The sequence below is a fragment of the Spinacia oleracea genome, chromosome 2 (genome assembly GCF_020520425.1).
Source record: "Spinacia oleracea cultivar Varoflay chromosome 2, BTI_SOV_V1, whole genome shotgun sequence".
In the NCBI taxonomy this organism is placed as follows: Eukaryota; Viridiplantae; Streptophyta; class Magnoliopsida; order Caryophyllales; family Amaranthaceae; genus Spinacia; species Spinacia oleracea.
Window position 1 is genome coordinate 17531415 of NC_079488.1, and position 26208 is coordinate 17557622.

The following is a 26208-nucleotide window of genomic DNA, read 5'->3' on the forward strand; positions in this document are numbered from 1 at the left end:
TCGGAACCGACGGATCTTGGTTTCAGTGGGAGCTAAGATCGTCACAGGCAAGAAATGAATACTCCGGAAACGATGATATTGCCGGAAACGGAAATATGGATCGTATCGGAAATATGAATATTATCCAAGTCGTAGATGTTGCCGGAAACGGAAACATGGTACGTATCGGAAAATATTATTGGAAATGGAAATATTACCAGAATCGGAAATATTGCCGGAAACGGAAATATTGTCAGAATCGGAAATATTGCCGGAATCGGAAAATAATTCCGGAAACGGAAATATTAAATATTTGTTCGAAACGGAAATTAATTCCGGAATCGGAAATATTAAATATTGTTCGTATCGGAAATAGATTCCGGAAATGGAAATTTAATCGGAAGCGTATCGTACGAATTAGCATCGGACGAGGCTTGCCGGACGAAGGCCCAGCACGAAGCCGGGGCCATCGCCCAGCAAGCGTGCGCGCCACAAGCCCAGCCAAGGCAGCGCCCAGGCCTACCGCAAGGCAGGCCCAGCGCGCGCCAAGGGCCACGGCTGCGTGGGCCGTGCTGCGCGGGCTGCTGCTCGCACGCGCATGGGCAGCCCTTGTGGCTGCCGTGTGTGTGTGAGTTTGTGCTCATGCGTGATTCCTGAATCTGCAAGAGTCAGTATATGATTAAATGTCTATTCCTAATTGGATAAATTAATTAAATAGAATTCATGTAGGATTCTAATTCCAATTAATTCGCATCCTACTAGGATTACGATTCCTTTTCCATAACTCTATAAATAAAGGCCTAGGGGTCATAATTTATACATAAGTTTCAAAGTATTCAAAAGTGAGTTTTTTGAGAGAAAATTAAAACACATCTTGCTCATAAAAGTGCCGAATTTTCTAGTACCTTAAGGGCGGTTCTAGTTGGTCAATCTTAAGGCGGATCCGGACGTGCTGTGGACTATCTACGGAGGGACGACACTTGGAGTCCTAAAAGACTTGTTCTTGTTCGGTTCGGGCGCAGCTAGGGAGGGCACGCAACAAAGAGTATGCATCTAAATTATGCTATATGATTATGTGTAAATAATATGTTTCCTGGGTTAATGGTTGTTTCCGCATGATCTATGTAAATGTCATATGTATCATAACCTAACATCATCATGAAACAAAATAACAGCTATTTTCTCTCTCCTGACTGTTTCCTTTCTCTCTCCTCGCGACTTTCTTCTCAGGAGCTCCTAGCTTATTCTCTCTCCTCCATTGTTCCTGTCCTTCTCGATTCTCTCTCCTCACCAGCTGCAACCAACGCGTCGGCACCATCTTCACGCTGCCATCATCCATCGCGCCGCCACAATCTCCACCCTTCGATCTCCTACCGCCACCATATCTACGCCTTCTCCTATTGTGAGTTAATTTTAGGGTTTTATTAAATTTTTATGGTTTTATTAAATTTTAGGGTTGTATTCCTGTCGAGATTTGCTGCAATCGAGTATGTTGTTGTTGGTTCTTTCATGTGATTTTGTGTTGATAATTACAGTGTTGTCTAATTAAATTTATTAATTTGAAGCTCCTCAAATGTTTGAAATGTGTGATGTTGAATTCTATCTTGTTTTATTTCTTATCGCAATTGTTTGCTCATTTCGGATTGTTGACTCATTTCGGATTGTTGACACGGATGAGCAAATACTTTTAAAATCTACTCTAAAGCTTATTGAACTGAAAAATTTGCTCATTCCAAATGAGAAAAAATATAATTACTCATTTGTGCAAATGAGCAAATTTAAGTGTTGAGTATAAATGTGTGAGTGTTGTTCAGTGTGGTGATGGTTACGAAACTGGTTGTTTTGAGAGTGAAGTCAGGCTTTATAGCTTGAAAGATGATTCATGGAGAAAGGCTCGTACTCCTAGAGTTCTTTGCAATTTTTATTTAAGTTTAGGGGAAATGTATTTGTTAATGATTCGATTTGAGTTGATTTCATTGAATCTGTGATTTGTTTTTTTTTCCTTTCATGAATATGGAAGTAGTTTATGAAGGAAATAGTGCCCTTGGTCCAAGTATGCATATAATATTAAGTCTAATAAATGCGGTTCAGTATTAATTAACAAGTTAATAATTCAGTGAGATCAAGTGAGCTGAATGCCTAGCTAGAGGCCGCTTCAGTTCAAGTGGAATTAATTATATTAATCCACAGCTTACTCTTGACTGAACCCGTAGGGTCACACAAATAGTACGTAAACGGATCAAGTATTTAATGGCATTAAATACTCCATCTATGGATATTCGGAATCGACGGATCTTGGTTTCAGTGGGAGCTGAGATCGTCATAAGCAAAAATGAATACTCCGGAAACGATGATATTGCCGAAAACGGAAATATGGATCGTATTGGAAATATAAATATTATCCAAGTCGTAGATGTTGCCGGAAACGGAAATATGGTACGTATCGGAAAATATTAATGGAAATGGAAATATTGCTGGAATCGGAAATATTGCCGGAAACGGAAATATTGTCTGAATCGGAAATATTATCGGAATCAGAAAATAATTCCGGAAACGGAAATATTAAATATTTGTTCGAAACGGAAATTAATTCCGGAATCGGAAATGTTAAATATTGTTCGTATCGGAAATAAATTCCGGAATCGGGAAATTAATAGGAAGCGCGTCGTACGAATTAGCATCGGACAAGACTTGCTAGACGAAGGCCCAGCACGAAGCCAGGCCCGCGTCCAGCAAGCCTGCGCGCCACACAAGGGAGCCAAGGCCACGCCAGGCCCAGCGCAATGTTAGGTTATGATACATATGACAATTCATAAATCATGCGGAAAAACCATAAAGCCAGGAAAACATATTATTTACACATAATCATTTAGCATAGTTTAGATGCATACTCTTTGTTGCGTGCCTTCCCTAGCTGCGCCCGAACCGAACAAGAACAAGTCTTTAGGACTCCAAGTGTCGTCCCTCCGTAGATAGTCCACAGCACGTCCGGATCCGCCTTAAGATTGACCAACTAGAATCGCCCTTAAGGTACTATTATTTTCGGCACTTTATAGGCAAATGTATGACTGAATTTTGCTCTCAAAAACTCACTTTGAATACTAGAATAATCTGTATAAATATGTGACCCTAGGCACCTATTTATAGAGTTATGGAAAAGGATTTGGAATCCTATTAGGATACTAATTTATTTAATTATAACCCTACTAGGACTCTAATTAAATAATCATTATCTAATAGTTTTAGGATTTAATCATATTTCGAATCCCGATTGCTTTAGGATTCCCGCACAAGCATTGCACGAGCACCGTACACCCGCGCAAGCCTTGCAGCCCACGCTAGGCGCACAGCGCTCGGCCCACTGCTGCTGTGCTCTCGCGCGCGCGCCCTAGGCCTTGGCTGGGCCTGGCCTTGCGCTGGGCCTGGTCGAGGCTTGGCATGCGATGGTGCGTGTTGGCTCGCTGGGCGATGGCCTGGCTTCGTGCTGGGCCTTCGTCTAGCGGGCCTCGTCCGATGCTAATTCGTACGATACGCTTCCGATTAAATTCCCGATTCCGGAATTCATTTCCGATACGAACAATATTTAATATTTCCGATTCCGGAATCAATTTCCGTTTCGAACAAATATTTAATATTTCCGTTTCCGGAATTATTTTCCGATTCCGATAATATTTCCGATTCTGACAATATTTCCGTTTCCGGCAATATTTCCGATTCCGGCAATATTTCCATTTCCGATAATATTTTCCGATACGTACCATGTTTCCGTTTCCGGCAACATCTACGACTTGGATAATATTTATATTTCCGATACGATCCATATTTCCGTTTTCGGCAATATCATCGTTTCCGGAGTATTCATTTCTTGCCTGTGACGATCTCAGCTCCCACAGAAACCAAGATCCGTCGATTCCGAATATCCATATATGGAGTATTTAATGCTATTAAATACTTGATCCGTTTACGTACTATTTGTGTGACCCTACGGGTTCAGTCAAGAGTAAGTTGTGGATTAATATCATTAATTCCACTTGAACTGAAGCGGCCTCTAGCTAGGCATTCAGCTCACTTGATCTCACTAAATTATTAACTTGTTAATTAATACTGAACCGCATTTATTAGACTTTAACATTGAATGCATACTTGGACCAAGGGCATTATTTCCTTCAGTCTCCCACTTGTCCTTAGGGAAAAGTGTGCATTTCCTAATTCCTTTGTCGCTCGATGCTTGCTCTTGAACATAAGGTAAGAGTTGTCATCCTTATTATGTCCAGAGGTGTTCCTCGGTTTCAGAGTTAAACTGATCAAATAAACAGATAATCATAGCCTATGATTCATCCGAGCACGGCCATGCATTTCACAGTTTCTAGCTCTCCGAGTGGCCTTGTACAACTTTTAAGCATCTCATCCCGATTTATGGGAGGACAATCCCAATCTTGCGATCTTGAGATTAGACTTCGTTTGATAGGTGATTACCTGAGCGTTGCCTTTATAGCCTCCTTTTACGGTGCGACGGTTGGTCAACGTCAAAGCAACCAGTTCTCAAACAAGTAATCTCAAATCACTCAGGTATTGAGGATTTAGCGTCTAATAATTTTAATGAAATTTACTTATGACAGATTTTCATCTCTTACAGTAAAGTTTCATAGGTCTTGTCCGATACTAGTCTTCCCAAAGTAAGTATCTATGCAAATGATTATGACATTGCCATGTCCACATAGTTCAAGAAACAGAACTACTAGTCATCTTGCATTCTAGTCGTCTAACGTTTTCTATGCGTCCAATTTTATAGAAAACTCCGACTAGGGACCATTTTCAACCTTTGACATTCAAGTTCACTTGATACACATTTCTTAGTCACAGGACTGGTCCTGACAGTCTATCTTGAATATATCGTCAAATTGAAGGGACTCATCATTTAATAAACCACAAATTAAATGGAAAAATGAATTCTTTTCATTTATTGTGAATGATTAACCAATAATGTTTTACAAAGATTTAAACTCTAAAACTTTAAAACATTAAACAGGGTCATCAAAGCCATTCTCCAATATGCTTGATTCCCATAGCTGCAGTGTGCGAGTTGTGCTTCGCCTGCGGCAGAGGTTTAGTCAATGGATCTGATATGTTGTCATCAGTTCCAATCTTGTTTATCTCGACTTCTTTTCTTTCAACGAACTCTCGTAGAAGGTGAAATCTACGAAGTACATGCTTGACTCTCTGGGTGTGTCTAGGCTCCTTTGCCTGTGCAATAGCTCCGTTATTATCACAATACAGGGCAATTGGTCCTTTAATGGAGGGGACTACACCAAGTTCACCTATGAACTTCCTTAGCCATATAGCTTCCTTTGCTTCTTCATGTGCAGCAATGTACTCCGCTTCAGTTGTAGAATCCGCAATGGTGCTTTGCTTAGCACTTTTCCAGCTTACTGCTCCTCCGTTGAGGCAGAAGACAAACCCAGATTGTGATCTGAAATCATCTTTGTCGGTTTGGAAACTTGCGTCCGTATAGCCTTTAACAATTAATTCATCATCTCCACCATAGACCAGGAAGTCATCTTTGTGCCTTTTCAGGTACTTCAGAATATTCTTGGCAGCAGTCCAATGCGCCTCTCCTGGGTCTGACTGGTATCTGCTCGTAGCACTGAGTGCATACGCAACATCCGGGCGTGTACATATCATAGCATACATTATTGAACCAATCAATGATGCATATGGAATCCCATTCATTCGTCTACGCTCATCAAGTGTTTTTGGGCACTGATTCTTGCTTAGAGTCATTCCATGAGACATGGGTAGGTAGCCTCGCTTGGAGTCCGCCATCTTGAACCTATCAAGCACCTTATTGATATAAGTGCTTTGACTAAGTCCAATCATCCTTTTAGATCTATCTCTGTAAATCTTGATGCCCAATATGTACTGTGCTTCTCCTAGATCTTTCATCGAAAAACATTTCCCAAGCCAAATCTTGACAGAGTTCAACATAGGAATGTCATTTCCGATAAGTAATATGTCGTCGACATATAATACTAGGAAAGCAATTTTGCTCCCACTGACCTTCTTGTATACACAAGATTCGTCTGCGTTCTTGATGAAACCAAAGTCACTGACTGCTTCATCAAAACGTATATTCCAGCTCCTGGATGCCTGCTTCAATCCGTAGATTGACTTCTTTAGCTTGCATACCTTTTTAGCATTCTTTGGATCCTCAAAACCTTCAGGCTGTGTCATAAACACAGTTTCTGTTAAAACGCCGTTTAAGAAAGCAGTTTTGACATCCATCTGCCATATTTCGTAATCGTAATATGCAGCGATTGCTAACATTATCCGAATAGACTTTAGCATTGCAACTGCTGAAAAGGTTTCGTCGTAATCCACACCGTGGACTTGCCTGTAACCTTTTGCAACCAATCTAGCTTTGAAAACTTCAAGTTTCCCATCCTTGTCCTTTTTCAGTTTGAAAACCCATTTGCTTCCAATGGCTTGGTAGCCATCTGGCAAATCGACCAAATCCCATACTTGGTTTTCAGACATGGAGTCTGATTCAGATTGCATGGCTTCTTGCCATTGCTTGGAGCTAGGGCTCGTCATAGCTTGTTTGTAAGTCGCAGGTTCATCACTTTCAAGTAATAGAACGTCATAGCTCTCGTTCGTCAAAATACCTAAGTACCTTTCCGGTTGAGATCTATATCTTTGCGATCTACGCGGGGTAACATTTCTAGTTTGACCATGATTCTCACCTGATTCTTCTAAAGATCTCTGAGTTTCATCCTGAATGTCATCTTGAGCATTCTCTAGAGTTTGTTGTTCGACTCGAATTTCTTCGAGGTCTACTTTTCTCCCACTTGTCATTTTGGAAATGTGATCTTTCTCCAAAAAGACACCATCTCGAGCAACAAACACCTTGTTCTCAGATGTATTGTAGAAGTAATACCCCTTTGTTTCCTTTGGATAGCCCACAAGGATACATTTGTCAGATTTTGGAGGAAGTTTGTCTGAAATTAATCGTTTGACGTATACTTCACATCCCCAAATCTTAAGAAAAGACACATTTGGAGGCTTTCCAAACCATAACTCATATGGAGTCTTTTCGACAGCTTTAGACGGAGCTCTATTTATAGTGAGTGCAGCTGTATTTAGTGCATGTCCCCAAAATTCTAATGGAAGTTTGGCCTGACCCATCATTGACCTGACCATGTCTAGCAAGGTTCTGTTCCTCCGTTCTGACACACCGTTCCATTGTGGTGTTCCTGGAGGAGTCAATTCTGATAGAATTCCACATTCTTTCAGATGGTCATCAAATTCATAGCTCAGATATTCAACGCCTCTATCAGACCGCAGTGCCTTAATCTTCTTGCCTAATTGATTCTCTACTTCACTCTGAAATTCCTTGAATTTGTCAAAGGATTCAGACTTATGCTTCATTAGGTAGACATAACCATATCTACTGAAGTCATCAGTGAAAGTGATAAAGTAGCTGAAACCACCTCTAGCATTTGTACTCATTGGTCCACATACATCTGTATGGATTAAACCCAATAGTTCATTTGCTCTTTCTTCAACTTTAGAGAAAGGTTGCTTTGTCATTTTGCCAAGTAAACATGATTCGCATTTACCATAATCCTCTAAGTCAAATGGTTCTAGAATTCCTTCCTTTTGAAGTCTTTCTAAGCGTTTCAAGTTTGTATGGCCTAATCGACAATGCCACAGATAGGTGAGATCTGAATCATCCTTTTTGTCCTTTGTGGTATTTATGTTATATACTTGTTTGTCGTGATCTAAAAAATAAAGTCCATTGACTAATCTAGCAGATCCATAAAGCATCTCTTTAAAATAAAACGAACAACTATTGTCTTTTATTAAAAAGGAAAATCCCTTAGCATCTAAGCAAGAAACTGAAATGATGTTTTTAGTAAGACTTGGAACATGGAAACATTCTTCCAGTTCCAAAACTAGCCCGGAGGGCAACGACAAATAATAAGTTCCTACAGCTAATGCAGCAATCCGTGCTCCATTTCCCACTCGTAGGTCGACTTCACCCTTGCTTAACTTTCTACTTCTTCTTAGTCCCTGTGGATTGGAACATAAGTGTGAGCCACAACCTGTATCTAATACCCAAGAAGTTGAATTAGCAAGTATACAGTCTATAACGAAAATACCTGAAGATGGAACGACTGTTCCGTTCTTCTGATCTTCCTTTAGCTTCAAGCAATCTCTCTTCCAATGCCCCTTCTTCTTGCAGTAGAAGCATTCGGATTCAGAAGTGGGTTGACTGACCTTCCTCTTTACAGATTTGGCGCCAGTTTGCTTAGTTGGGCTGGCCTTGTTGCCACCTTTCTTAGCATTCCTCATCTTTCTAGATTTCTTGAACTTGCCCCCACGCACCATAAGCACATCCTGCTTATCACTTTTGAGCGTCTTTTCAGCGGTCTTCAGCATACCGTGAAGCTCAGTGAGCGTTTTGTCCAGACTATTCATACTGTAGTTCAGTTTGAACTGATCATACCCGCTATGAAGAGAATGGAGGATGGTGTCTATAGCCATTTCCTGAGAAAATTGCTGATCCAGCCGACTCATATTCTCAATGAGTCCAATCATTTTGAGAACATGTGGACTTACGGGCTCGCCTTTCTTAAGCTTGGTCTCAAGAATTTGCCTATGAGTCTCGAATCTTTCGACTCGAGCCAGATCTTGGAACATGTTCTTCAACTCACTGATGATTGTGAAAGCATCTGAGTTGATGAACTTTTCTGTAGATCCGCACTCATGGTGGCGAGCATTAGACATTTCACATCCTTGTTGGCATCAATCCAACGATTGAGGGCTGCCTGAGTGACCCCGTCGCCTGCGGCTTCGGGCATCGCCTCTTCTAGGACATACTCCTTTTCTTCCTGCATAAGAACTATTTGCAAGTTCCTTTGCAAGTCAAGGAAGTTTTTCCCGTTCAACTTCTCCTTTTCGAGAATTGATCGAATGTTGAATGAATTGTTGTTTGCCATATTAAAAACTACAATTGAAAAGAATAAACAAATAAATAACCATTCACAGTTTCTCTTAATAAACTTAAATTCTAGCATACATGCATAATTCAATGTTTATTAAGCATTTTATTCAAGTTATGTCTTCCGGCAGGTGTGAATAAAATGATTCCAAGATCCTAAAATCATTGAAGAACTAAGCACAGTTTGTCGACTTAATCCTAAAACATCTTAGGTAAGCAAAAGCCTTTTGCTAATAGTCTAGAAACTATTCTTGGTTGATAGGTACGTCTAAGAACTTATTAGGTAAACCTATCGATTTTGCCACGACATAAAAGGACTCCTTACTTATATCGTTGAGTTTCACCAAAACTAACATGTACTCACAATTATTTGTGTACCTTGCCCCTTTAGGACCAATAAGTAACACCTCGCTGAGCGAAAACTATTACTAGATTGATGTAAAGGATATCCAAGCAAGTGTATATTTTGGCATGGCACCTTTTAACTCAATTTTTAAGTTTGGAACTTAAGGCTCTTACTATGTTGGTTAGATTTTAAGTGAACTAAAATCCTTAATCATGCAACATAATCAAGCTTTTGATCTCATGCATTTTAAGACATATTTAAAAGCAATAAATAACTTAAAACATGCATAAGATAAATGTGATCTAGTATGGCCCGACTTCATCTTGAAGCTTTAACTTCAAAGTCCGTCTTGAAAATCTCCGTGGGAGGCATCATTTTCTTCAAATAGGATAAGCTATAATTAAAACTAATTACAACTATTTGATGGTACGCAGACCATATTTGAATTGAAAAACAACTTTGGTACTTTAGACCAATTACATTCAAATTAATGGTACGCAGACCATATTTTCTATCCTATTTGGGCCATACTAGTCACTTCATAACCTGCAAAACAGTACATATACAATATATACCATTCACCCATTCATTATCATGAATGGCCCACATAGCTGGTTAGTAAAACACATTATGCATCACGTAAACATTTGCAGCAATTAATCAAGGGCACCAATAATCTACCAATTATTCAGTCCTCATTAATTCTAATCAAGTTGTTTTAACCTTAAGGATTTGTAGACCTAATCAAGAGTTTATGACTAAAAGGGCTCCCACTTAAACCAATAAATTCATATGCTTTACTAATTTTAAACATAAAAATGTATTTCTAGTCTAACCGGAAACATACAAATTTAATTAAAATTTAAAGCTCATATAAATTTATAATTGAATCCAAAAAGTTTAATTTAATTTCAGTCGTATTTAAATTAATTCATGATTTTAATTTTAGTAAAATAATTAGAATAAATAAAATTTATTATAATTACAATATTCAAAATTAAAATCCAAGAAAATAATTTAAATTATTAATTTTAAAATTAATTAAAATTACGTAAACTGAAAATTTCAAATTAAAATTTCAAAACGATCTAATCGCAACGCAAACACCCTACGCAACGTACGCCCATGGGCCACACGCACACAGCCATCGCTGGCCATGTGCACGCAGCCCATGCGCTGCGTCGCATCGCTGCTGCTTCTATCCTTCGCTAGGCACCACGCGAGCTGGTGCTCGCTGCGCGCGCGCCAGCGCTCGATGCACGCGAGCCATCTCTCGCTGCGTTCGCTCGCCAGCGCTCGCTTTATGCGGGCCAGCGCTCGCTGCGCGCGCTTGCCAGCGCTTGCTTTGTGCGAGCCAGCGCTCGCTGCGCGAGGCATCGACGTTGGGCGTAGCACTCGTGGCACGCGAGCTTGCGCTCGCTGCGCGCGAGGCTCCGCGCGCTTGCGCGAGGCAGTGCGCGTTGTGGCGCAGCTCGCTTGCTGCCCACACGCGACTGCTGTGCCTTGCATTCGCCCTCGCCCATTCGTCCATTGCTCATAGCCCACGACACAAGGCAGGGCTGCTGCCTTGTGCTCGTGCACCATGGCCTTGCTCATTGCATTCGTGCCGCATGGGCGACGAGCTCCCTTGCTCGTCGTCACATGCCCGCACTATACAACACCCCTTAAGGGTAACACGTAGCGTCCATTGCTTTGTGCGTGCAAGTTATATGAACGAATCGCATAAAATTTTAAAAATTTATATTTAAAATTAATGACAAATTAATAAATTATATTAATTTCATAATTTTAGGGCGAAAAATCGAAAATTTATTATTCAATTGATTTCCGATTAACATGGATTCAAGTCTAGGTCATAAAAATTTAAAATTTATCATAAATTTACAATTTTTATGGTGGTTTTTAATCATAGGTATCTAATTTTTTTTTTTTTTTTGAACTAAATCATAGGTATCTAATTAAATTATAATTAATTATGAAAATCAAATTAATTCTAAATTATTCTAATTTTCAACAAATTAATCATAATTACAAATTAGATTGCATAATTAACAAGGCTAGGCATTCAAACTTGTTAAACATATACAGTAGGTCAATCAAAAATTCAAGATTTATCAACAAGAATCGCAAATATTTAATTTAACATCTTAAATTTACGAAATTTTGCATTCGAAAAACTAAAACCTTCGAAAAGTCATAGTTAGGCTTCGAATTTGAGAATTCTGGGTTCGGCAGAAAAGTACTATTTTTGTCAAAATTTTAGAATGCCTTTTACATGCGTAATTGACACAAAAATCACTCGATTTGGATGAGTAACGAAGAAACTGCCGAAAAACTGCGTACGTATAATTAAATAAACGCAATTTGCAATTAATTAACAATTACGAAAATTAATCACCCCTTTTAATTCTTGCAAATTTGTAATATTTAATCATGTTCATGCAATTTAGATTATGAAAATAATAAGGGGCTCTGATACCACTGTTAGGTTATGATACATATGACAATTCATAAATCATGCGGAAAAACCATAAAGCCAGGAAAACATATTATTTACACATAATCATTTAGCATAGTTTAGATGCATACTCTTTGTTGCGTGCCTTCCCTAGCTGCGCCCGAACCGAACAAGAACAAGTCTTTAGGACTCCAAGTGTCGTCCTCCGTAGATAGTCCACAGCACGTCCGGATCCGCCTTAAGATTGACCAATTAGAATCGCCCTTAAGGTACTATTATTTTCGGCACTTTATAGGCAAATGTATGACTGAATTTTGCTCTCAAAAACTCACTTTGAATACTAGAATAATCTGTATAAATATGTGACCCTAGGCACCTATTTATAGAGTTATGGAAAAGGATTTGGAATCCTATTAGGATACTAATTTATTTAATTATAACCCTACTACGACTCTAATTAAATAATAATTATCTAATAGTTTTAGGATTTAATCATATTTCGAATCCCGATTGCTTTAGGATTCCCGCACAAGCATTGCACGAGCACCGTACACCCGCGCAAGCCTTGCGGCCCACGCTAGGCGCACAACGCTCGGCCCACTGCTGCTGTGCTCTCGCGCGCGCGCCCCAGGCCTTGGCTGGGCCTGGCCTTGCGCTGGGCCTGGTCGAGGCTTGGCATGCGATGGTGCGTGTTGGTTCGCTGGGCGATGGCCTGGCTTCATGCTGGGCCTTCGTCTAGCGGGCCTCGCCCGATGCTAATTCGTACGATACGCTTCCGATTAAATTCCCGATTCCGGAATTCATTTCCGATACGAACAATATTTAATATTTCCGATTCCGGAATCAATTTCCGTTTCGAACAAATATTTAATTCCGTTTCCGGAATTATTTTCCGATTCCGATAATATTTCCGATTCTGACAATATTTCCGTTTCCGGCAATATTTCCGATTCCGGCAATATTTCCATTTCCGATAATATTTTCCGATACGTACCATGTTTCCGTTTCCGGCAACATCTACGACTTGGATAATATTTATATTTCCGATACGATCCATATTTCCGTTTCCGGCAATATCATCGTTTCCGGAGCATTCATTTCTTGCCTGTGACGATCTCAGCTCCCACTGAAACCAAGATCCTTCGATTCCGAATATCCATAGATGGAGTATTTAATGCTATTAAATACTTGATCCGTTTACGTACTATTTGTGTGACCCTACGGGTTCAGTCAAGAGTAAGCTGTGGATTAATATCATCAATTCCACTTGAACTGAAGCGGCCTCTAGCTAGACATTCAGCTCACTTGATCTCACTGAATTATTAACTTGTTAATTAATACTGAACCGCATTTATTAGACTTTAACATTGAATGCATACTTGGACCAAGGGCATTATTTCCTTCACGCAAGGCCAGGCCCAGCAGGCCAAGGCGCGCGCACGAGTGGGCTGCGAGCTGCGCTGCTCGCGTGGGCCGCAAGGCTTGCGTGGGCTGAGCCCTCGCAAGGGTCGTGCTCGTGGGTGTTTGTGTCCGATACAAATCCTAAATCTAAAGGGGTTTGTTCAAGGATTAAATTCCTAATCCTAATAGGATAAAATAGTTAATAAGAGTTTTAATATAATTCTAATTAAGCTAATTAGTATCCTAGTAGGATTCCAATTCCTTTCCATAAACTCTATAAATATAGGCCTAGGGTCACATATTTATCAGAGGATTATTGAAGTATTCAAGGTAAGATTTTAAGCAAAAATCAGCCAAACACTTGCACCCAAATAGCCGAAAATCTAAGAACCTTAAGGGCGATTCTAGTTGGTCAATCTTAAGGCGGATCCGGACGTGCTGTGGACTATCTACGGAGGGACGACACTTGGAGTCCTAAAGACTTGTTCTTGTTCGGTTCGGGCGCAGCTAGGGGGGGCACGCTATAAAGTGTATGCATCTAAATTATGCTATATGATTATGTGTAAATAATATGTTTCCTGGAATTATGGTTTTTCCGCATGATTTATGTTTATTCATATGTATCATAACCTAACAGTGGTATCACGAGCCTCTTATTATTTTCATAATCTAAATTGCATGAACATGGTTAAATTTTACAAATTTGCAAAGAATTAAAGGGGTGATTAATTTTCGTCATTAATTGCAAATTGCGTTTATTTAATTATGTGTACGCAGTTTTTCGGCAGTTTCTTCGTTACTCATCCAAATCGAGTGATTTTTGTGTCAATTCCGCATGTAAAAGGCATTCCAAAATTTTGACAAAATTAGTATTTTTCGGCCGAACCCAGAATTCCCAAATTCGAAGCCTAACTATGACTTTTCGAAGGTTTTAGTTTTCCGAACGCAAAAGTTTGTAAATTTAAGATGTTAAATTAAGTATTTGCGATTCTTGTTGATAAATCTTGAGTTTTTGATTGACCTACTGTATATGTTTAACAATTATGAATGCCTAGACTTGTTGATTATACAACCTAATTTGTAATTATGATTAATTTGTTGAAATACGAATAATTTAGAATTGATTTGATTTTCATGGTTAATTAATAATTTAATTAGGTACCAATGATTAAAATCCACCATAAAAATTGTTAATTTATGTTAAATTTTTAATTTTTATGACCTAGATTTCAATCCATATTAATCGGAAATTAATTGATTAATAAATTTTCGATTTTTCGCCCTAAAATTATGAAATTAATATGATTTATTAATCTGTCATTAATTTTGGAAATAAAAGTTTTAATCTTATGCAATTCGCTCATAAAACTTGCACGCACAAAGCAATGGACGCTACGTGTTACCCTTAAGGGGTGTTGTATAGTGCGGGCATGCGACAACGAGCAAGGGAGCTCGTCGCCCATGCGGTACGATGCAACGAGCAAGAGCCATGGCACACGAGCACAAGGCAGCACGCTGCCCTGTGTCGAGTGTTGTGCGCATATGGGCGAGTGGGCAAGGGCGAAGGGCCAAGGTGCAAGCCATCAGGCAGACGCGTGTGGGCAGCAAGCGTGCTGCGCCACGGCGCGCGCTGCCACGCCCAGCAAGCAAGCAGACGCGAGGCAAGCAGGCGCGACGAGCGAGCGGGCGCGCGCAGCGTGGCCTGCACTGTTGCGTTGCGTGTGGCCTGCTTGCGTATTGCTACACGAACACTCGACAGGTTTGGGCGCAAGCCCAAGTACTCGTCGTGTTACGATTGTCGCGTTTTAAATTTTAATTTGAGATTTTCAGTTCGAGTAATTTTAATTAAATTTAAAATTAATAATTTAAATTGTTTTCTTGGATTTTAATTTTGAAATATTATAATTATTATAAATTTTAATTTATTCTAATTATTTTACTAAAATTAAAAACCTTGAATTAATTTAAATTCGACTGAAAATAAATTAAATAAGTGGATTCAATTATAAATTTATATAAGCTTTAAATATTAATTAAAATTTGTATGTTTCCGGTTAGACTAGAAATACATTTTTATGTTTAAAATTAGTAAAGCATATGAATTTATTGGTTTAAGTGGGAGCAATTTTAGTCATAAACTCTTGATTAGGTCTACAAATCCTTTAAGGTTAAACAACTTGATTAGAATTAATAAGGACTGGATAATTGGTAGATTATTGGTGCCCTTTATTAATTGCTGCAAATATTTATGTGATGCATAACGTGTTTTACTAACCAGCTATGTGGGCCATTCATTATAATGAATGGGTGAATGGTATATATTGTATATGTACTGTTTTGCAGGTTATGAAGTGACTAGTATGGCCCAAATAGGATAGAAAATATGGTCTGCGTACCATTAATTTGAATGTAATTGGTCTAAAGCACCAAATTTGTTTTTCAATTAAAACATGGTCTGCGTACCATCAAATTGTTTTAATTAGTTTAATTATAGCTTATCCTATTTGAAGAAAATGGCACCTCCCACGGAGATTTTCAAGACGGACTTTGAAGTTGAAGCTTCAAGATGAAGTCGGGCCATACTAGATCACATTTATCTTATGCATGCTTTAAGTTATTTATTGCTTTTAAATATGTCTTAAATATGCATGAGATCGAAGCTTGATTATGTTGCATGATTAAGGATTTTAGTTCACTTAAAATCTAACCAACATAGTAAGAGCCTTAAGTTCCAAACTTAAAAATTGAGTTAAAGGTGCCATGCCAAAATAACACTTACTTGGATATCCTTTTTTCATCGATCTTAGTAATAGTTTTCCGCCATAGCGAGGTGTTACTTATCGATACTAAAGGGGTAAGGTACACAAATAATTGTGAGTACATGTTAGTTTTGGTGAAACTCAACGATATAAGGAGTCCTTTTATGTCGTGGCAAAATCGATAGGTTTACCTAATAAGTTCTTAGACGTACCTATCAACCAAGAGTAGTTTCTAGACTATTAGCAAAAGTCTTTTGCTTACCTAAAAGATTTTAGAATTGAGTCTAAATACATAATGTGCTTAATTCTTCAATGGTTTTTAGGATCTTGGAATCATTTTATTCACACCTGCCGGAACACATAACTTGAATAAAATGCTTAATGAACATTGAATTATGCATGTATGCTAGAATTTAAGTTTATTAAGAGAAACTATGAATGATTATTTATTTGTTTATTCTTTTTGAATTGTAGTTTTACTATGGAAAACAACAATCAAAACAACATCATGGGTTCTGAGCTTATGGTCAAGCTGAACCTAACAAATTTTCTTGAATGGGAAGCTAAGCTAGTTGAAATAGTCAGACTCAATGGACTTGAGTATGTACTGTTACATCCCATGCCAAGCTACAATGCCAGAGACATGACCCCTGAAAGATTTTCCGCCTGGGATGCGGATCTCAAAAAGGTTATGAGTCTCATGCTGAACAATATCCCTGATGAATGGGCTAGAAGGTTTGTAGCTTATGAACCTTTCACGCTCATCAAGAATCTGAGGGATATCTGTCGTGGAAGCACGGAGGACAGGGACCTGAACGTCCATGAGTTGATTGAATCAATGTCTGGTCTAAAGGTTAGTTCTCCCAACAGGTGTTATAGGATGGAGGTCCAAGAAACACATGTTCAGCTCCTTCGCACTAAACAAAGGGTAGGCGTCCCACTAAGGTTCCATGTGGATCTTATGCTTTCATATTTTGATCGCCTAAGTCTGCTAGGAACACCAATATGCGAAAGGATGGCAGTCTCTATCTTGCTCAATTCACTGCACAGTGGGTTTGGTCGCTTTAAGCAACTATACCTAAGTGAACCAAGAGAAGAAACAGTTGCAGAATTTGTTCACCTTGTCAGAAAGGCTGAGATAATATTGGACTGTGAAGCCAAATATTTACTCAAGGCTAAAGGGAGACCGTTCAAGAAAAGTGGAAAGTCCAAGGGCAATGCTAAATCAAAGCAGGACAAGTCCACATCAAGATGTGTTTATTGTGATGGAATAGGCCATTACAAAAGAGAGTGTCCAAAGCTAAAGGAATATCAGAAGAACGTAACAGTCGTTCCATCTTCAGGTATTTTCGTTATAGACTGTACACTTGTTAATTCAACTTCTTGGGTATTAGATACAGGTTGTGGCTCACACTTATGTTCCAATTCACAGGGACTAAGAAGAAGTAGAAAGTTAAGCAAGGGTGAAGTCGACATACGAGTGGAAAATGGAGCACGGATTGATGCATTAGCTGTAGGAACATATTATTTGTCGTTGCCCTCTGGGCTAGTTTTGGAACTGGAAGAATGTTTCCATGTTCCTAGTCTTACTAAAAACATCATTTCTGTTTCTTGCTTAGATGCTAAGGGATTTTCCTTTTTTAATAAAAGACAATAGTTGTTCGTTTTATTTTAAAGAGATGTTTTATGGATCTGCTGGATTTGTCAATGGACTTTATTTATTAGATCACGACAAACAAGTTTATAACATAAATACCAAAAAGGATGATTCAGATCTCACCTATCTGTGGCATTGTCTATTAGGCCATATTAACTTGAAACGCATGGAAAGACTTCAAAAGGAAGGAATTCTATAACCATTTGACTTAGAGGATTATGGTAAGTGCGAATCATGTTTACTTGGAAAAATGACAAAGCAACCTTTCTCTAAAGTTGGAGAAAGAGCAACTGAACTATTGGGTTTAATCCATACAGATGTATGTGGACCAATGAGTACAAATGCTAGGGGTGGTTTCAGCTACTTTATCACTTTCACTGATGACTTCAGTAGATATGGTTATGTCTACCTAATGAAGCATAAGTCTGAATCCTTTAAAAAATTCAAGGAATTTCAGAGTGAAGTAGAGAATCAATTAGGCAAGAAGATTAAGTCACTGTTGTCTGATAGAGGCGGTGAATATCTAAGCTATGAATTTGATGACCATCTGAAAGAATGTGGAATTCTATCAGAATTGACTCCTCCTGGAACACCACAATGGAACGGTGTGTCAGAACGGAGGAACAGAACCTTGCTAGACATGGTTAGATCAATAATGGGTCAGGCCGAACTTCCAATAGAATTTTGGGGACATGCACTAAATACAGCCGCACTCACTATAAATAGAGCTCCGTCTAAAGCTGTTGAAAAGACTCCATATGAGTTATGGTTTGGAAAGCCTCCAAAAGTGTCTTTTCTTAAGATTTGGGGATGTGAAGTATACGTCAAACGATTAATTTCAGACAAACTTCATCCAAAATCGGACAAATGTATCCTTGTGGGCTATCCAAAGGAAACAAAGGGGTATTACTTCTACAATACATCTGAGAACAAGGTGTTTGTTGCTCGAGATGGTATCTTTTTGGAAAAGGATCACATTTCCAAAATGACAAGTGGGAGAACAGTAGACCTCGAATCGAGTCGAACAACAAACTCTAGAGAATGCTCAAGATGACATTCAGGATGAAACTCAGAGATCTTTAGAAGTTTCTGGTGAGAATCATGGACAATCTAGAGATGTAACCCCGCGTAGATCGCAGAGATATAGATCTCAACCGGAAAGGTACTTAGGTATTTTGATGAACGAGAGCTATGATGTTCTATTACTTGAAAGTGATGAACCTGCAACTTACAAACAAGCTATGACGAGCCCTAGCTCCAAGCAATGGCATGAAGCCATGCAATCTGAATTAGACTCCATGTCTGAAAACCAAGTATGGGATCTGGTCGATTTTCCAGATGGCTACCAAGCCATTGGAAGCAAATGGGTTTTCAAACTGAAAAAGGAAAAGGATGGAAAACTTGAAGTTTTCAAAGCTAGATTGGTTGCAAAAGGTTACAAGCAAGTCCACGGTGTGGATTACGATGAAACCTTTTCACCAGTTGCAATGCTAAAGTCTATTCGGATAATGTTAGCAATCGCTGCATATTACGATTACGAAATATGGCAGATGGATGTCAAAACCGCTTTCTTAAACGCCGTTTTAACAGAAACTGTGTTTATGACACAGCCTGAGGGTTTTGAGGATCCAAAGAATGCTAAAAAGGTATGCAAGCTAAAGAAATCAATCGACGGATTGAAGCAAGCATCCAGGAGCTGGAATATACGTTTTGATGAAGCAGTCAGTGACTTTGGTTTCATCAAGAACGCAGACGAATCTTGTGTATACAAGAAGGTCAGTGGGAGCAAAATTGCTTTTCTGGTATTATATGTCGACGACATATTACTTATCGGAAATGACATTCCTATGTTGAACTCTGTCAAGATTTGGCTTGGGAAATGTTTTTCGGTGAAGGATCTAGGAGAAGCACAATACATATTGGGCATCAAGATTTACAGAGATAGATCTAAAAGGATGATTGGACTTAGTCAAAGCACTTATATCAATAAAGTACTTGATAGGTTCAAGATGGCAGACTCCAAGCGAGGCTACCTACCCATGTCTCATGAAATGACTCTAAGCAAGACTCAGTGCCCAAAAATACTTGATGAGCGTAGACGAATGAATGGGATTCCGTATGCATCATTGATTGGTTCGATAATGTATTCTATGATATGTACACGCCCGGATGTTGCGTATGCACTCAGTGCTACGAGCAGATACCAGTCAGACCCAGGAGAGGCACATTGGACTACTGCCAAAAATATTCTGAAGTACCTGAAAAGGCACAAAGATGACTTCCTGGTCTATGGTGGAGATGATGAATTAATTGTTAAAGGCTATACGGACGCAAGTTTCCAAACCAACAAAGATGATTTTAGATCACATTCTGGGTTTGTCTTCTGCCTCAACGGAGGTGCAGTAAGCTGGAAAAGTGCTAAGCAAAGCACCATTGCGGATTCTACAACTGAAGCGGAGTACATTGCTGCACATGAAGCAGCAAAGGAAGCTATATGGCTAAGGAAGTTCATAGGTGAACTTGGTGTAGTCCCCTCCATTAAAGGACCAATAGCCCTGTATTGTGATAATAACGGAGCTATTGCACAGGCAAAGGAGCCTAGACACCACCAAAGAGTCAAGCATGTACTTCGTAGATTTCACCTTCTACGAGAGTTCGTTGAAAGAAAAGAAGTCGAGATAAGCAAGATTGGAACTGATGACAACATATCAGATCCACCGACTAAACCTCTGCCGCAGGCGAAGCACAACTCGCACACTGCAGCTATGGGAATCAAGCATATTGGAGAATGTCTTTGATGTCCTTATTTGATGTTTTAAAGTTTTAGAGTTTAATACTTTGTAAAACATTCTTGGTTAATCATTCACAATAAATGAATAGAATTCATTTTCCATTTAATTTGTGGTTTATTAAATGACGAGTCCCTTCAATTTGACGAAATATTCAAGATAGACTGTCAGGACCAGTCCTGTGACTAAGAAATGTCTATCAAGTGAACTTGAATGTCAAAAGTTGAAAATGGTCCCTGGTCGGAGTTTTCTATAAAATTGGACGCATAGAAAACGTTAGACGACTAGAATGCAAGATGACTAGTAGTTCTGTTTCTTGAACTATGTGGACATGGCAATGTCATAATCATTTGCATAGATACTTACTTTGGGAAGACTAGTATCGGACAGACCTATGAAACTTTACTATAATAGATGAAAATCTGTCATAAGTAAATTTCATTAAAATTATTAGACACTAAATCCTCAATACCTGAGTGATTTGAGATTACTTGTTTGAGAACTGGTTACTTTGACGTTGACCAACCGCCGCACCGTAGAAGGAGGCTATAAAGGCAACACTCAGGTAATCACCTATCAAACGAAGTCTAATCTCAAGATTACAAGATTGGGATTGTCCTCCCATAAATCGGGATGAGATGCTTAAAAGTTGTACAAGGCCACTCGGAGAGCTAGAAACTGTAAAATGCATGGTCGTGCTCGGATGAATCATAGGCTATGATTATCTGTTTATTTGATCAGTTGAACTCTGAAACCGAGAAAAACCTCTGGACATAATAAGGATGACAACTCTTACCTTATGTTCAAGAGCAAGCATCGAGAGACAAAGGAATTAGGAAATGCACACTTGTCCCTAAGGACAAGTAGGAGACTGAAGGAAATAGTGCCCTTGGTCCAAGTATGCATATAATATTAAGTCTAATAAATCCGATTCAGTATTAATTAACAAGTTAATAATTCAGTGAGATCAAGTGAGCTGAATGCCTAGCTAGAGGCCGCTTCAGTTCAAGTGGAATTAATTATATTAATCCACAGCTTACTCTTGACTGAACCCGTAGGGTCACACAAATAGTACGTAAACGGATCAAGTATTTGATGACATTAAATACTCCATCTATGGATATTCGGAATCGACGGATCTTGGTTTCAGTGGGAGCTGAGATTGTCATAAGCAAGAAATGAATACTCCGGAAACGATGATATTACCGGAAACGGAAATATGGATCGTATCGGAAATATAAATATTATCCAAGTCGTAGATGTTGCCGGAAACGGAAACATGGTACGTATCGGAAAATATTAATGGAAATGGAAATATTGCCGGAATCGGAAATATTGCCGGAAACGGAAATATTGTCTGAATCGGAAATATTATTTGAATCGGAAAATAATTCCGGAAATGGAAATATTAAATATTTGTTCGAAACGGAAATTAATTCCGGAATCGGAAATGTTAAATATTGTTCGTATCGTAAATAAATTCCGGAATCGGGAAATTAATCGAAAGCGCGTCGTACGAATTAGCATCGGACGAGACTTACTAGACGAAGGCCCAGCACGAAGCCAGGCCCGCGTCCAGCAAGCCTGCGCGCCACACAAGGGAGCCAAGGCCACGCCAGGCCCAGCGCAAGGCCAGGCCCAGCAGGCCAAGGCGCGCACACGAGTGGGCTGCGAGCTGCGCTGCTCGCGTGGGCCGCAAGGCTTGCGTGGGCTGAGCGCTCGCGAGGGTCGTGCTCGTGGGTGTTTGTGTCCGATACAAATCCTAAATCTAAAGTGGTTTGTTCAAAGATTAAATTCCTAATCCTAATAGGATAAAATAGTTAATAAGAGTTTTAATATAATTCTAATTAAGCTAATTAGTATCCTAGTAGGATTCCAATTCCTTTCCATAAACTCTATAAATATAGGCCTAGGGTCACATATTTATCAGACGATTATTGAAGTATTCAAGGTAAGATTTTAAGCAAAAATCAGCCAAACACTTGCACCCAAATAGCCGAAAATCTAAGAACCTTAAGGGTGATTCTAGTTGGTCAATCTTAAGGCGGATCCGGACGTGCTGTGGACTATCTACGGAGGGACGACACTTGGAGTCCTAAATACTTGTTCTTGTTCGGTTCGGGCGCAGCTAGGGAGGGCACGCTACAAAGTGTATGCATCTAAATTATGCTATATGATTATGTGTAAATAATATGTTTCCTGGCATTATGGTTTTTCCGCATGATTTATGTTTATTCATATGTATCATAACCTAACAGTTTACAAGTGTTGAGTTTGGTTATATTTGCGATTCTCTTGCTTTTTGTTCGTTATTCTCCTGGTTAGATGGCTGATGCAGTTTGTATTTTGAGTACTAACAATATCTGTTAAAGAGTTTTAGGATCAGAAGGCAGCTTGCAGATTGTGCTGTTCTAGCTGAACAAAAATGGCATGTTTTCTTACTTATTTTTCTTTAGATGTTCAAAGTACGTTGATAGTACGTACTATATTAAATAATCTAAAACAAATGGTAGTTGATTAATTAAATTAAAGAGCCTATATGATGAATTAATGTAGGTGGCAGGTGCTAGACTTTGCTGAACTCAAACACAGCTCTATATCATTCTTTGATATAGAGAAACCTGAATCTGTTGTTTCACGGTGGTCAAGAGCAAGAAAAAGGGCTGCTAAAGTTAGTAATCAAACTTATTTAATTTACATATACTTTTACATATAAGGATTGAAATTGGTTTCACATATAGTCCAATTGGGTGATGTTGTAACTCTCACAGATTGATGTTGTGATTCTTAGTGATGAAGAAGACAATATTGGTATTCCTTTGAAGCGTCATATCTAGCTGCACTCAATGCTAGGATTAGTAGGCTCAAGGAATTGGTTTCTGCTTTACGAGTTGCTAAATGGTGCTGCCAATTTCTCTATGTGTGAAGCAAATTCACTAGCAAGACTGAGAAAATTTGTGAGTTCCTGCACCAGTATAGGCAGAAAATAACTCTGGTAATGCCTCTTCTCGTTCTACAATATTCGATAGACTTGTCATCCACTATTCTAAAGCAGTGTGAGCTGCACCTACAGATAGTGACCTCACATTCAAACTCCACTCAACAGATAGTGACCTCACTATTCTCCAGCAGTGTGAGCCTTCGGTTACAATGTGGAATCCTGTACTCTTTAAAGCATGCAATCATTTGCTTTTGTTTTACAGAGTTGGTCAAGGTGTTCAGAAGTAAGTTCCATATATTTGTTCTTATTGGCTTTCTATTGTTCTTTCTTGGAATGAAAATCTTAGAACATTTTATTATTTCGGATTATTGTGGAGCTGGATTCCAGTAGGGCATAAGGAAGATCATTCCCAGGTTACTATGAATGAGTCTTTGTTCAATCTCGCTCAATTACTCTTTTATCCTTAAGTCTAGAATTTTAGGCCGTAATTCATCTCCTTTGTCCACCATTCCTGTGTGTATTGGCTTCAAGGACTGTATTTTGTAGTCCGTCCAACTATTTCGGAATTTCCTTCGCCCCCCTCCCTCCTATATATCTGATAGACTGCTACTACTATCAAACATTTACCGCCTGTAAATTGTTCATGTTTTCTATATGTTTTATATTGTAACAACCTGTCAGCTGCCTTTTATTTCTTTAAGTGGTAGTTGCTTTTCTTTTCCAGGTTAGTTTATGGATTGGACTACGAGGGAAATCTTTATGGTGACAAGCATGCGCATAGAAATCTCCGTGAATTGGAACTCAGATATTGTGTAAATCCTAACCAAGTGTATGAAAGTAGATTAAAGGAACACTGTGTTCAAGCTGGCTGATGCCAGGAGCATTTGTTTGTTTTGGATTGCCCTATCCCAGCTGAAGATTCCCTTAACTGGGTCTGTGATTATCCTGACAGGGATATGCATCAAATTTGTTTTTTTGCTCATTTACGTAAATGAGTATAAATTTGCTCATTTGCACAAATGAGCAAAATAAAGTAAATTTTTTTTGCTCATTTGCACAAATGAGTAAATTTATTTTGCACATCACAAATGAGTAAATTTATATTGCTCATTCGCGCATATGAGTAAATTTATTTTGCTCGTTTGCACAAATGAGTAAACTTATTTTGCTCGTTTGCACAAATGAGTAAATTTATTTTTTTCTCATCACAAATGAGTAAATTTGTTTTGCTCATTTGCTCAAATGAGTAAATTTATTTTGCTCATTTGTGCAAATACATATTCTTAGTTTCCACCTGTCATGCTCTGGGGCTTAGATAACTAACACTATGTATATGGAATCACTAAAGTATATCCTTCTTGCAGAATAAGAGAATATTATAAACTTATAAAGTGATCTGCCATGTTGTATCTCAGCTTGGGATTTGTAGTGTATTAATGCATCATCCATTCACATTAAGGTAGTATGTATTCATTTTATTTATCTGAATCCACAGAACATATAAGGGCTGTCAGAATTCCTCTATACCTTGCGGGTGTCCTGTTCCTGTATGCCGCCTAAACGGCTGACATCTTATGTTGATTCTATTTCTTGGCTATCTTCAAGTCCATGGAGCTTCTGCAATGTGGATTCCTAACTTCTGAAGGTGGATCGTTAAGGTAAGTCGGTCTTGTTTTTATTTTCGGCGTGACAAAGGGAAAACATGAAAACGAAAATACATTTCTGAATTTTATTTAAGCTAGTGGGGTGAACTTATCTGTTAAGCTCTATGTTTGGTACTCCCTGTTTGGAAATAAATAAAAAACTTTTTATTTGTACCTTTCAGTTCAAAAATTGACCATCTGATGCCTGCATGTTGTTCTGTTCTACTTGTCTTCTTACTGGTTTTTTTTCCTTTGTTGACTTAGGCTGACTTTTTATTTTGTTGCATTGTCAAACAAATTAATGCTGCATATTTTTGGTCTTCCTACTTCGCTAGATTAGATGTCTGCTTCTATTTCTATTTCATAGGTGGATGGACTTGGAAAGACACTGATAAAAACCTCGTGTTCCAGAAGCCACAACTCACAGAGCTGTAGGGGCACGTTAACACCCAGTCAATACACCAGGTCACTAACAGAGTTATCAAGTATCAAATACTAGTACAAAAATACAAAATACTTAGTAGCCTAGTACACTCACAGAGGTTTCAAGCATCAAATACTAGCATATTTCTGAATATTATTTAAGCTAATGGGATGAACTTATCTGTTAAGCTCTATGTTTGGTACTCCCTTCGTCTACAAATAGTCGTCATATCATCACTACCTTTACTATTTGAGGATTTATCAGTCTTCATTATAGTTTTTCCTTTTTCCTTTTTACCCTTTCCACCCTAAGTGATACGTTTGGAAATCTAACCACAAGATATAGTTATATTTTAGGAAACGGGACAACAATTTGAGGACATCCCAAAGTAGTACACCCGGCTAGGAGTAAATGTATTTTGCTCATTTTCATAAATGAGTAAATTTATTTTGCTCATTTGCGCAAGATATCAAGTACTCCTATTTCACAAATAAGCAAATTTATTTTTCTTTCCTGGTTCATATTTGATTTCATTAGAAATTCATAAATGAGAATGTATATTTGGGTGTTTTGCAAATCAGAATAAGAAAATGGGGGTGGATTATTACAATACATTGCAGGTTGATAGAAATGCAACAGATGGTGATTTAAAGAAGGCGTTTCGAAAATTGGCTATGAAATGGAATCCTGATAAAACTCCCACCTTTAAGACAGAAGCTGAGGCCAAATTCAAGCAAATTTATAAAACTTTTAGCAACATGTAATTCTATTCTTGAGTTACATATGATGGAAACAATTACAAAACTGTTT